Source organism: Heteronotia binoei, chromosome 10, assembly GCF_032191835.1.
Source record: "Heteronotia binoei isolate CCM8104 ecotype False Entrance Well chromosome 10, APGP_CSIRO_Hbin_v1, whole genome shotgun sequence".
NCBI classification, from domain to species: Eukaryota; Metazoa; Chordata; class Lepidosauria; order Squamata; family Gekkonidae; genus Heteronotia; species Heteronotia binoei.
Genome location: NC_083232.1, coordinates 12,884,389 through 12,898,390, shown reverse-complemented (window position 1 = coordinate 12,898,390; position 14,002 = coordinate 12,884,389). Strand labels below are relative to the sequence as shown.

The window sequence follows — 14,002 nt, the reverse complement described above, 5'->3', positions numbered from 1 at the left end:
ATACAGGAATCCATGTAGAGACAAATCTGCCATGGGGCCACTGGAACCAGAGTTATACGATCCACGACTGTTGTCATCTTCTCTATGACAAATTGGGTTTTTTATGCAAGACTTTTTTTTTAATGCGAGACATTTCAGAGGTGGTTTGCCATGCCTGCCCTGCGTCACACCCCTGTATTCCTTGGAGGTCACCCTTCCAAATATCAGTCAACGCCGACCCTGCTTAGCTTCTGAGATCTGACAAGATCAGGGTAATGATTGGATCACAAATCCTGGGCTATCGTGCAACGACTGCATTTCCGAGCAAAGACTGCATGGGTGGTTATGCCATTAGATCATTTCCCACTCACTAGCCTTCTTCAGATAAATTATCCAAGCAGAAGCAGGGCTGGCATTCAGCAGGAGCTCGCAGGAACGCAGCTCCTGAACCTCCAGGGTCTGCATGCAGTGGAAAGAGCCAGTTTGCATAGTGCTTAAGCGCACGGACTCTTATCCAGGAGAAGCGGGGTTTGATTCCCCACTCTCCACTTGAAGCTGCTGGAATGCCTTGGGTCACCATAACTCTGGCGAGAGGTTGTCCTTGAAAGGGCAGCTGCTGTGAACTGGCAGAGACTGACCAAGAGGAGAGATCTTGGGGTCGTGGTAGATAACTCACTGAAAATGTCAAGACAGTGTGCGATTGCAATAAAAAAGGCCAATGCCGTGCTGGGAATTATTAGGAAGGGAATTGAAAACAAATCAGCCAGTATCATAATGCCCTGTATAAATCGATGGTGCGTCTCATTTGGAGTACTGTGTACAATTCTGGTCACCGCACCTCAAAAGGGATATTATAGCATTGGAAAAAAATCCAGAAAAGGGCAACTAGATGATTAAAGGGTTGGAACACTTTCCCTATGAAGAAAGGTTAAAACGCTTGGGGCTCTTTAGCTTGGAGAAATGTCGACTGCAGGGTGACATGATAGAGGTTTACAAGATTATGCAGGGATGGAGAAGGTAGAGAAAGAAGTGCTTTTCTCCCTTTCTCACAATAAACGAACTCGTAGGCATTCGATGAAATTGCTGAGCAGTCGGGTTAGAACGGCTAAAAAGGAGTACTTCTTCACCCAAAGGGTGATTAACATGTGGAATTCACTGCCACAGAGGTGGTGGCGGCTACAAGCATAGCCAGCTTCAAGAGGGGGTTAGATAAAAATAGGAGCAGAGGTCCATCAGTGGCTATTAGCCACAGTGTTTGTGTGTGTGTGTGTGTGTGTGTATTTTGGGGGGGCATTGTGTGACACAGAGTGTTGGACTGGATGGGGCCATTGGCCTGATCCAACATGGCTTCTCTTATGTTCTTATGTACCCAGAGTGTTGGACTGGATGGGCCATTGGCCTGATCCAACATGGCTTCTCTTATGTTCTTATGTGACACAGAGTGTTGAGCTGGATGGGCCATTGGCCTGATCCAACATGCTTCTCTTATGTTCTTATGTGACACAGAGTGTTGGACTGGATGGGCCATTGGCCTGATCCAACATGCGTTCTCTTATGTTCTTATGTGTCACAGAGTGTTGGACTGGATGGGCCACTGGCCTGATCCAACATGGCTTCTCTTATGTTCTTATGTGACACAGAGTGTTGGACTGGATGGGCCATTGCCTGATCCAACATGGCTTCTCTTATGTTCTTATGTGACACAGAGTGTTGGACTGGATGGGCCATTGGCCTGATCCAACAAGGCTTCTCTTATGTTCTTATGTCAGAGCCCTCTCAGCCTCACCCACATCACAGGGTGTTTGTTGTGGTGGAGAAGAGGATATAGGAGACTGTAAGCCGCTCTGAGTCTCTGATTCAGGGAGAAGGGTGGGGTATAAATCTGCAATCTTCTCTCTCTCCGCTGCACACAGATTCCAGGGTATATGGAAATGAGATATGCTACAGAGCTCCTGCACCCTTTTTCTACAAAACGACCCCTGGCAGAAGCCAATAGGAGCCGAGGGGAGCAGGTGCATGCACGCCGATCAAATTTTAGAAAGGCAAGTTGACTCACCTCCCGTTCCTACAGCTCATCCACCCAGTCTGGAAGGTCTTTGCCGGTCTCCGGCAGAAGGAAACTAAAAATTCCCCCAGTCACTGCAGTGCTTCCAAATACCACCACAGGGATGGAAGCGTGGTACTTCTCCAAGAGGGCAATCAGAGGCGAGGCAATCCGGCCACTCTGGCCAATGCCGAACAGACGCCCACTCCTGTCTGCCTGAAAAGGAAGCAAAACACAGCAGCAGTGAAACAGGTACCCCAAGCTGACATCACTGCCTTCTGCGGAACCTCCCTTTGTTTCCATGTGTCTTCCTCTTTCCACATTTCCAGTCTGTAGAGTTTAGAGCTACTAACAATTAATTAAATATCACACGCCGTGGGTGTAGGATAGCGAGGAGAGCCGAACAAAGATTGTCTGAAACTCTAGCTCAGGGGTGGCCAAACTGCAGCTCTGGAGCCACATGTGGCTCTTTCACACATATTGTGTGGCTCTTGAAGCCCGCCCGCCCCCCATCAGCCAGCTTGGAGAAGGCATTTCTCTCTTTAAATCATTTCTCTAAGCCGGTGGTTTGGTGAATTCATTTAAAGTTAAAGTTGCTTTCTTGCCACCTCCCTCCCCCCTCATCTATCTTCCTTCCACCTTCCTTCCTTCCCTCCCTCCTTCCTTCCTTCCTTCCTGTTTGTGGCTCTCAAACATCTGACATTCATGTCTTGCAGCTCAAACTGGCTTCAAGTGGAGAAATGGGAAATCAAACCCAGTTCTCCAAATGAGTTTGCCATTCTTACCACTACACCAAACTGGCTACTCATATTCAATTAGACAGCTTCAAGAGGGGCGTGGAGAAGCATATGGAGCAGAGGTCCATCAGTGGCTATTAGCCACAGTGTATTGTTGGATCTCTCTGTCTGGGGCAGTGATGCTCTGTATTCTTGTGCTTGGGAGGGGCAACAGTGGGAGGACTTCTAGCCCCACTGGTGGACCTCCTGATGGCACTTGGGGTTTTTTGGCCACTGTGTGACAGAGTGTTGGACTGGATGGGCCATTGGCCTGATCCAACATGGTTTCTCTTATGTTCTTAGCTACTCATATGCAGTCTCAGTTTCAGAGCCAGTTTGGTGTCGTGCATGAATTCTTATATGGGAGAACCGGGTTTGATTCCCCACTCCTCCACTTGCATCTGTTGGAATGGCCTTGGGTCAGCCATAGCTCTGGCAAAGTTGTTCTTGAAAGGACAGCTTCTGGGAGAGCTCTCTCTGCCCCACCCACCTCCAGGGTGTCTTTTGTGGGAGGAAGAAGGTAAAAGAGATTGTAAGCCGTCCTGAGACTCTGGTTTAGAGAGAAGGGCAGGGTATAAGTCTATGGTCTTCTCCTCCTCCACATTTTATCATTATTGAGAGTGGACACAACCAGATAGAATGATGTCATAATTAGGCTTGGATTAAAATCAAGGGCACCCAGGTTCAAACCGCCAGTTTGCCAGGACCTTGGGCCCAAAACATGCACTCCACCTAGCCGACATAACAGTAGTGGTGAAAAGTACTGTCAAATCACAGATTACTTATGTCCAGGGGGGGGTTGTAGGAAAAAACCAGCAGGAATTCATTTGCATACTAGGCCACACACCCTGATATCACCATTGGTTCACACAGGGCTTTTTTTTAGAAAAAGACAAGCATGAATTCATTTGCATACTAGGCCACACCCCCTGATATCACCATTGGTTCACACAGGGCTTTTTTAAAAAAAAAAAAAAAAGACAAGCATGAATTAATTTGCATATTAGGCCACACCTCCAGGCGCCGAGCCAGCTGGAACTGCGTTCCTGTGCATTCCTGCTCAAGAAACACCCTGCTTATGTCAATGTTCCATAGGGTTTTCAAGGCAAGAGATGACCAGAGGTGTTCTCACATTGCCTGCTTCTGCGGAGCGACCCTGAACCTCCTTGGTGGTCTCCCATCCAAGTAACCACCAAGGCTGACCCTGCTTTGCTTCTGAGATCTGATGAGATTGGGTGACCACTGCCTGCCTCTGCGTCACAACCCAAATTTTCTTCTTGGTCTCTCATCCAAGTCCTAACTGACCTTGCTCTGCTTCCAAGATCCACCAAGATTGGGCTAGCCTTGGTCAACCAGGTCAGGCTGCTTATCAAAGAGGATGCATTAATTTTTTATTTAAAATATTTCTAAGCCCCCTTTCTACCCGATTAAGGATTTCCCAAGGTAGCGGCCTTTCAAGCATTAGAACAAAACATTCATCACAACTTTGGCACGACGTACATTTCTAGTTCTTGAGCTTAAAACAGATGCCAAGTGAACCTTCTGAAGCGCAGAAGATGGGTGACGTAGTGGAAAGTTCAGCAGATCTTCCATTTCATCTTTCATTTCTAAAGTGATCGGGATGACTTGTGAGCAAATACATGAGAATCTTCCTGCGACATCTAGTCTGACCCCAAGGTCAAAGGTGAACCCCTAGGCAACTTCCCAGGTTTGCTCAGAGTGGTATGAGCTGGCCTCCAGCATAACAACGCAAAATATTTGGTCATTTGCTGCCCTCATTTCCGGTTTGAAAAATGATACCACCAGATGTCACATTTGAAGACATTTTTGAGGAAAATGACCACTTGTTTCAGCCCCCTCCCCCCCATCTGAATCTCGTTTTTGACCCGAGATGTACAAAAAGACACAGGATGCCTCACCGGACAACTGTAGGGAACAGCTCTGCGGAGAACACGTATGAGGTAGAGAAGGAACCAGACATGGAAAATTTCCCAATGATGGCCAACACTGTTATCACCACAGGCAAGTCTGAGGAGGAAAATTATATATATTCAAAGACATAAGAACATAAGAGAAGCCATGTTGGATCAGGCCAGTGGCCCATCCAGTCCAACACTCTGAGTCACAGAAGAACATAAGAGAAGCCATGTTGGATCAGGCCAGTGGCCCATCCAGTCCAACACTCTGAGTCACAGAAGAACATAAGAGAAGCCATGTTGGATCAGGCCAATGGCCCATCCAGTCCAATACTCTGAGTCACAGAAGAACATAAGAGAAGCCATGTTGGATCAGGCCAATGGCCCATCCAGTCCAACACTGTGTGTCACTCAGTGGCCAAAAACCCAAGTGAAGGGTGGGGTATAAATCCAATCTCCTCTGCTGCTGGTGGCGATGTGAGAGATACCCCTGTTGAAGGCAAACCACTTTCTCCGTTGAAAAGTGATGTTTGGTCACTTTCTGTTTATTGTGATTTCTGAAGCGCTGTTAAGTAGGATCTTCACATCTCTGACTTTTCTGGATGTTCATGGATGAAATGCGTGCAAAAGTGTTTGCATGCAATCTTATGGTCAGTGAAATTTAGGGTTGCCAATCCCCTGGTGGGGGCAGGAGATCCCCGAGTTTGGAGGCCCTTCCCCACTTCAGGGTCATTAGAAAGCAGAGGAGGGAGGGAAATGCCTGCTACAAACTCCATTATTCCCTATGGAGACCAATTCCCATAGGGTTTAATGGAGAATAAATCTGTAGGTATCTGGGCTCTGGGAGGTGGCTGTCTTTTGAGGTAGAGACACCAAACTTTCAGCATAGCATCCAGTGCCTCTCCCCAAAACACCCTCCACGTTTCAAAAGATTGAACCAGGGGGTCCAATTCCATGAGCCCCCAAAGAAGCTGCTCCTATCCTTCATTATTTCCAATGCAGGGAAGGCATTTAAAAGGTGTGCGGTCTCATAAGAACATAAGAGAAGCCACGCTGGTCTCTTTAAATGTGATGGTCAGAACTCCCTTTGGAGTTCAATTATGCTTGTCACAACCTTGCTCCTAGCTCCACCCCAATGTCCCCAGGTATTTCTTGAATTGGACTCGGCAACCCTAGTGAAATTAAATTGCCCAAGAGCTTCTAAAGAAGCAGGTGGAAACAAGCCAAGTTCCACCTGCTGAGTTAGATCACAGCTCGTTGACATGTTGATATAGGCAAGTTTACTTGACAGTTCAACTCTTCGATCCAGGCTCTCTCGAGCTCCACAAGTCACGCAAGTACAGAAGAGGGCAACCAAGATGATTCGGGCATTGAGCGCCTTCCCAATGAGGAAAAGTTGGAGAGTTCGGGACAAGGGTGGCCAAACATCTGCGGCTCTCAAACATGTGGCTCTTTTACACGTATTGTGTGGCTCTTGAAGCCGTCACTGCCCCATTGACCGGCTTCGTGAAGGCATTTCTCTCTTTATATCACTTCTCCAAGCCAAGCCAGCTGGCAACTTGGATACTGTATTTAAAGTTAAAGTTGTTTTATTTAACTCCCTCCCCCATCTATTTGCCTTCCTCCCTCCCTCCCTCCCTCCCTCACTTTTCCTTCCTTCCTTCCTTCCTTCCTTCCTTCCTTCCTTCCTTCCTTCCTTCCTTCCTTCCTTCCTTCCTTCCTTCCTTCCTTCCTTCCTTCCTTCCTTCCTTCCTTCCTTCCTCCCTCCCTCCCTCCTCCCTCCTCCCTCCTTCCTTCCCTCCTTCCATCCTTCCCGTCTTGCGGCTCTCAAACATCTGACGGTCATGTCTTGTAGCTCTCAAAACATCCGGCATTCATTCTATGTGGCTCTTACGTTAAGCAAGTTTGGCCACCCCTGGTTTGGGACTTTCCGTTTAGAAAAGAGACCACTAAAGGGGAGGGGAACATGAGAGAGATTTATAAAAATTATGCATGGGGTGAGAGAGTTGATGGAGATAACTTTTTCTTCCCTCTCCCCAAAGACTAGAACTCGAGGGCGTCAAATGAAGCTGATGGGCAGGAGGTTCAAGATGGACAACAAGAAATACTTTACACAGAGAGTGATTAGAATGCAGAATTCGCTCCCAGAGGATGTTGTGATGCCCACAGGCAGAGACAGCTTTATAAGGGAATTCGATAAGATTCATGGCGGAGAGGACTATCAATGGCTACAAGCCATGGTGGCTGAGGGGAATTCCAACATTCAGAGGCACTAAACCTCTGGATCCAAGAGCCAGAAGGCAATATCAGGGGGAGACCTTGGTCTCTATGCCCTCGTGTTGGCTCTGCAGAGGAACTGGTTGGCCATGGCATGAGATGGGATGCTGGACTAGGGGGACCATTGGTCCGATCCAGCAGTCCTCTATGTTCTTATGAAGGCCTCAGCCGCTCTGCCCTTTTGTTGGCCCTCCAGAAGAACTGGTTAGCCACTGTAGGAGATGGGATGCTGGACTAGATGGATCACCAGTCTGATCCAGTAAGGTCTTCTTATGTTCTTCTCAGGGGAAGGTCACAGCCTCTTAGCCCCGTTGCTGGCCCTCCAGAGGAACTGGTTGGCCTCTGTATGAGACAGGATGCTGGACTAGATGGATCACTGATCTGATCCAGCAGGGCTCTTCTGATGTTCTTCTCAGGGGAAGGCCTCAGCCTCTATGCCCTGTTGTTGGCCCTTCAGAAGAACTGGTTGGCCACTGTGTGAGACAGGGTGATGGACTAGATGGACCACTGGGCTGATCCAGTAGGGCTCTTCTGATGTCCTTATTAGGTGAAGGCCTCAGCCTCCCTGCCCTGTTGTTGGCCCTCCAGAGGAACTGCTTAGGCACTGTGTGAGACAGGATGCTGGACTGGATGGACCACTGGTCTGATCCAGCAGGGCTCTTCTGATGTTCTTCTCAGGGGAAGGCCTTGGCCTCCCTGCCCTGTTGTTGGCCCTCTGGAAGAACTGGTTGGCCTCTGTGTGAGACAGGATGCTGGACTGGATGGACCACTGGTCTGATCCAGCAGGGCTCTTCTGATGTCCTTATTAGGTGCAGACCTCAGCCTCCCTGCCCTGCTGTTGGCCCTCCAGAGGAACTGGGTGGCCACTGTGTGAGACAGGAGGCTAGACTAGATGGATCACTGGTCTGATCCAGCAGGACTCTTCTGATGTTCTTCTCAGGGGAAGGCCTCAGCCTCACTGCCCTGTTGTTGGCCCTCTGGAGGAACTGGTTGGCCTCTATGTGAGACAGGATGCTGGACTGGATGGACCACTGGTGTGATCCAGCAGGGCTCTTCTGATGTTCTTCTCAGGAGAAGGCCTCAGCCTCTATGCCCTGTTGTTGGCCGTCCAGAAGAACTGGTTGACCTCTGTGTGAGGCAGGATGCTGGACTGGATGGACCTCTGGTCTGATCCCACAGGGCTCTTCTGATGTCTTACTTTGTTTGGGAATTTAGCTAGAACAGTCTTGGGAAGTCTACAACAATCGTGGGATTTCCAAAAACCAAACCTAGAACGAGTTTCTCTTCCTCTTCCCCAGTTAACAGATTTCCAGATGGAGACAGACAAAACCTGTCAGGATTCAAAGTCAAATCTGGCTGACAGACCGTGACACCTGCTGCAAGGGCCTCACACTCCCAAAACAACACATACCTTTTGGAACGACCGTGATGAGGAGGCAAACGGCTCCCCCCAGGAGCAAGCAAAGCGCCTGGCATCTCTTCCTCCCCATCCACTGGAGCAGAAAAATGCAGGTGATGCGTGCCGGGATTTCAACAGCACCGAAGAAGAGCTGCGTCAGGTAGATATCCAAGCCAAAACTGCCCACGTTGAGGCTTAAGCCGTAGTATGCCAAGCTGTTGACAAACCTGAACACCCAAAATGGAACGTGCTTAGACAAAGAAGCAGCTGTTTGCCTGGAGTGGGCAACGTGAGTGTCGCTGGTTTAACTTCCCACCTCCGGGTTGGAAAATTCCTGGAGATTTGGGGGTGAAACCTGGGGCAGGCAAGGTTTGGAGATGGACCTGGGCGAGGTATAATTCCATAGAGATCACCTTCCAAAGCAGCCATGTTCTGTACGGGGAACTGATCTCCGTAGTTTGGAGCAGGGGTGGAATTCTAGCAGGAGCTCCTTTGCATATTATTTATTTTACTCTATTTATTTTAGAAGAAGAAGAATTGCAGATTTATACCCCGCCCTTCTCTCTGGAACAGAGAGCGGCTTACAATCTCCTCTGTCTTCTCCCCCCACAACGGACACCCTGTGAGGTGGGTGGGGCTGAGAGGGCTCTCACAGCAGCTGTCCTTTCAAGGACAGCACTGCCAGAGCTATGGCTGACCCCAGGCCATTCCAGCAGCTGCAAGTGGAGGAGTGGGGAATCAAACTTAGTTCTCCCAGATAAGAGTCTGCACCTTAACCACTACACCAAACTGGACAACTCCTACAAGAGCTATGGCTGACCGAAGGCCATTCCAGCAGCTGCAAGTGGAGGAGTGGGGAATCAAACCCGGTTCTCCCAGATAAGAGTCTGCACACTTAACCACTACACCAAACTGGACAACTCCTACAAGAGCTATTGCTGACCCAAGGCCATTCCAGCAGCTGCAAGTGGAGGAGTGGGGACTCCTAGATAAAAGTCCGCACACTTAACCACTACACCAACTGGACAACTCCTACAAGAGCTATGACTGACTTAAGGCCATTCCTGCAGCTGCAAGTGAAGGAGTGGGGACTCCTAGATAAAAGTCTTAACCACTACACCAAACTGGACAACTCCTACAAGAGCTATGGCTAACCCAAGGCCATTCCAGCAGCTGCAAGTGGAGGAGTGGGGAATCAAACCCGGTTCTCCCAGATAAGAGTCCACATACGTACTTAACCACTACACCAAATTGGCTATTTAGGCAATTTATAGTCTGTTGTTTCCCAAGGATGGGCCCAGGGCGGATCACAACATTCTAAAAACGGTATAAAAACAACAGTTAAAACCAGAGTGATGTGAACAATACAATTTGACAGATCATAACAAGTCACAAATGGCGGCTCAGTTGGGCACATATTATATGAACCAAAGACAGTTAATAAAATAAATTTATGTTACAGCAGAGATGGATCGCCACACAGGGCCAGCCAGTGGAGCAGGATGCCCACTGCCTCAACCAAAAGCCCGGCGGAATAGCTCCATTTTACAGGCCCTGTGGAAAGATAACAATTCGGTGAGGGCCTGGATCTCTAAAGGGAGCTGATTCCACCAAATGGGGCCGAGGCTGAAAAGGCCCTGGCTTTGGTTGTGGCAAGACGGATGGTCAGCAGATGTTGCATGCTGGATCGTAGTGATCTCCGGGGCACATATGAAGATGATGAAGAAGAAGATATTGGATTTATATCCCGCCCTCCACTCCGAAGAGTCTCGGAGCGGCTCACAATCTCCTTTACCTTCCTCCCCCACAACAGACACCCTGTGAGGTGGGTGGGGCTAAGAGAGCTCTTACAGCAGCTGCCCTTTCAAGGACAACCTCTGCCAGGGCTATGGCTGCCCCAAGGCCATTCCAGCAGGTGCAAGTGGAGGAGTGGGGAATCAAACCCGGTTCTCCCAGATAAGAGTCCACACACTTAACCACTACACCAAACTGGCTCTCATATGGGGAGAGGCGGTCCCGTAGACAGGCCACACCCCTCTGATGTAGCCAATCATCAGGCTCTTTTTTTGTAAGCTCTTGGAGGATTGCCTACATCAGCCGGGTGTGCAGCCTAATATGCAAAGGAGCTCCTGCTAGAATTCCACCCCCGGTTTGAAGATTAGTTGTAATTCAGAGAGATTGCTCCAGGCCCTGTCTGGAGGTTGGTAACCCCACGAGATTGCCGGTCCAAGACCTGGGCTCAAGCCCTCCCTTTGCCATGAAGCTCATTGGATATTTTTTGGCCAGTACCAGTTTTGCAGATAAACTGAGGCGTCGGAAACACCATCCCAATCTGCTAGGTGGAAGAGTGGGATAAAAATCCATAGAAACAAAAAGACAGCCTGTTGAACAGCATCTTCCCCCCCACCCCCCCCACCCCCAGCAACCACTATCAAAGTCTGCTGTATATAAAGAATTCTGGCGAATGTTGTTTTGTAGTCCTCATGGGAGCGGAGATCTTTTTTTTAAATAAAAATGTGACTTCAAACGGGAGAACCAGGAACTAGGCAGCGAGTTCAAATCTGCAGCTACTTTGTAAAGCCACCTGATACGAAAGATAGATTTAAGTCTCTAAGTAACCTTAGAGACCAACACGGATTTGGGGCTATAAGCTTTCAAAAGCTAAAAGCTCTCTTCATCAGATACAAGAAGGAATGGAGATCTCTTATATCTCATTCTGAATGTGGTGGAGGGGGGGGAACCTTGCAAACAAGAGAGCGAGGAAGGAAAGATACCATGCAAAATGTAATTGGCTTGATTAGAATGGGGGGGAGGGGAATACTTAGAGGAGGGAAATTAACATCTGTAGTCTGATAAGAACAGGGTCTGGTCTGCTGCTAGGCGAACCAGGTGATTGCCTAGGGCGCCAGCCTTCTGGAGGTGCCAAACTGGGCACACCCATGTGACTCGGTGACATCATCAGTGCGGGGGGGGGGGCGCTAGCCTTGCCTAAGGTGCCAGAGAGTCTAGGGCCAGCCCTGAAAAAGAATTCCGCGTCCCTATTCAGCCCTGGAGGATTCTATTAAGGCAACAAAACACAGCAGGCTTACCAGACAGATGACATGAGGAGAGTCACCTTCCTTAAGTGGGGATTTCTGAAGAGATCCAGAATACTCCCAGGTTTGGCCTGTGCCTCAGGTTGGAGCTTTTTTAAGAAAAAGAAGAAGAAGATATTGGATTTATATCCCGCCCTTCACTCCCAAGAGTCTCAGAGCGGCTCACAATCTCCTTTCTCTTCCTCCCCCACAACAGACACCCTGTGAGGTAGATGAAGATATTGGATTTATATGCCACCCTCCACTCCGAAGAGTCTCAGAGCGGCTCACAATCTCCTTTCCCTTCCTCCCCCACAACAGACACCCTGTGAGGTGGGTGGGGCTGGAGAGGGCTCTCACAGCAGCTGCCCTTTCAAGGACAACCTCTGCCAGGGCTATGGCTGACCCAAGGCCATTCCAGCAGGTGCAAGTGGAGGAGTGGGGAATCAAACCCGGTTCTCCCAGATAAGAGTCCGCACACTTAACCACTACACCAAACTGGCTCTCAGAAGGGAGAGAGAAAGAGGGAGGAAGGAGGGAAGGGAGGGAGGGAGGAGGGAAGGGAAGGAGAAAGAAAGGTGGGAAGGGAGGGAGGGAGGAGGGAAGGAAGGAAGGAAGGAAGGAAGGAAGGAAGGAAGGAAGGAAGGAAGGAAGGAAGGAAGGAAGGAAGGAAGGAAGGAAGGAAGGAAGGAAGGAAGGGAGGGAGGGAGGGAGGGAGAACATGTCAAAAATATATTCTAGATGGGCAGCAAAGCTAAAGGTCATATTAAACATGATGGTAGAAGTGACCAAAGCAGTCACCTGGCAGACTTTAGATGATGATGATGATATTGGATTTATATCCCACCCCAAATCTCAGAGTGGCTCACAATCTCCTTTATCTTCTTCCCCCATAACAGACACCTTGTGAGATGGGTGGGGGTGAGAGAGCTCTGACAGAAGCTGCCCTTTCAAGAACATCCCCTGTGATAGCTACGGCTGACCCAAGGCTATTCCAGCAGGTGCAAGTGGAGGAGTGGGGAATCAAACCCGGTTCGCCCAGATAAGAATCACTACACCAAACTGGCTCTCACTATGTGCCACACTTGAACCACACTGTCACCAGTACAAGGGTATCTGCACTATCACTGTGCAAGCGTGAAGTTGCTTCGGCGAGTGCTTTGGCCTCACATTGACATCAGGCCTAAGCTCAGGGTTCCCCAACGTGGTGCTCGTGGACACAATGGATCCTGCCAACAACTAGGGGTGGAATTCTAGCAGGAGCTCCTTTGCATATTAGGCCACACCCCCTGATGTAGCCAATCCTCCAAGAGCTTACCAAAAAGAGCCTTGTATTGGCTAAATCAGGGGTGCTAGAATTCCACCCTTGCCAACAACTATCCTGGGTGGGTGTGGGTGTGGCCAGGTGGGGCTCTTGTGTGGCACGGCTTCTGATTGGCCACTGGAAATCCAATTGGCTATGCAGAATTTGTTTTTTAAAAAATTGTTTCAGAATGTTGGGGGGCGTTTTTCTCTTTGGGCGTTTTCGCACTGACCTAACTCCGGAGCGACGTCCCTCTTCACCGCGCAGCGTCTGCGCGGATTTCGCACCAATTGCTCCGCAGAACCCGGAAGAGCCGCAAAGTCCTGCGGCTTTTGCGTCGCAAATGTAAACTGGTTTTTGGCGGTTTACATTTGCGACGCAAAAGCCGCGGGACTTTGCGGCTCTTCCGGGTTCTGCGGAGCAATTGGCGCGAAATCCGCGCAGACGCTGCGCGGTGAAGAGGGACCTCGCTCCGGAGTTAGGTCAGTGCGAAAACGCCCTTTCACTCCTTTCCCAGTGCATTTTTTAAATGTACCCTCTTCTCCCCTGCACTCCAGCCTCCTCTGTGGGTTTGGCTCCACCTCCTGCGGCAGCCATTTTGTGGCTTTTGCGCCCGCCACCCTCTGTCAGAATACCAAAGGTGCCCACAGGATCAGAAAGCTTGGCCTACGCTTCTTGAAGCCAAATGCGAAAGGAGTCCTGACTCTGAGACACCGAAAGAACTTCTACTTCAGTACATCTGGATGGGAGCCATGTTAGCCTGTCTGTAGCAGTAGAAAAGAGCCAGCATCTGAAAGACTAACAACATTTGTGGCACTTAGGGATGTCAAGTAAAATTTAAGAAATATCTGGGGACTTTGGGGGTGGAGCCAGAAGACATTAGGGGTGGAGCCAAGATCAAGGCTGTGACAAGCATAATTGAACTCCAAAGGGAGTTCTGGACATCACATTTAAAAGGGCGGCACACCTTTTCAATGCCTTCCTTCCATAGGAAATAATGAAGGATAGGGGCACCTTCTTTTAAGGCTCATAGAATTGGACCCCCTGGTCCAATCTTTTTGAAACTTGGGGAGTATTTTGGGGAGAGGTACTGGATGTTATGCTGCAAATCTGGTGCCTCAACCTCAAAAAACGCCCCCCCCCCCAGAGCCCCAGATACCCGCGGATCAATTCTCCATTATTTTCTATGGGAATAAATCTCCCTAGGGAATTACAGAGTTCCCAGCAGACATTT

The 14,002-nt window shown here is 49.3% G+C and overlaps 1 pseudogene; it reads right to left on the bottom strand.

Annotated features, from left to right (window-relative positions):
• The window catches only part of LOC132578130 (solute carrier family 22 member 13-like), a 47,434-nt pseudogene that overhangs the window by 4,852 nt on the left and 28,580 nt on the right, over positions 1-14,002 (bottom strand).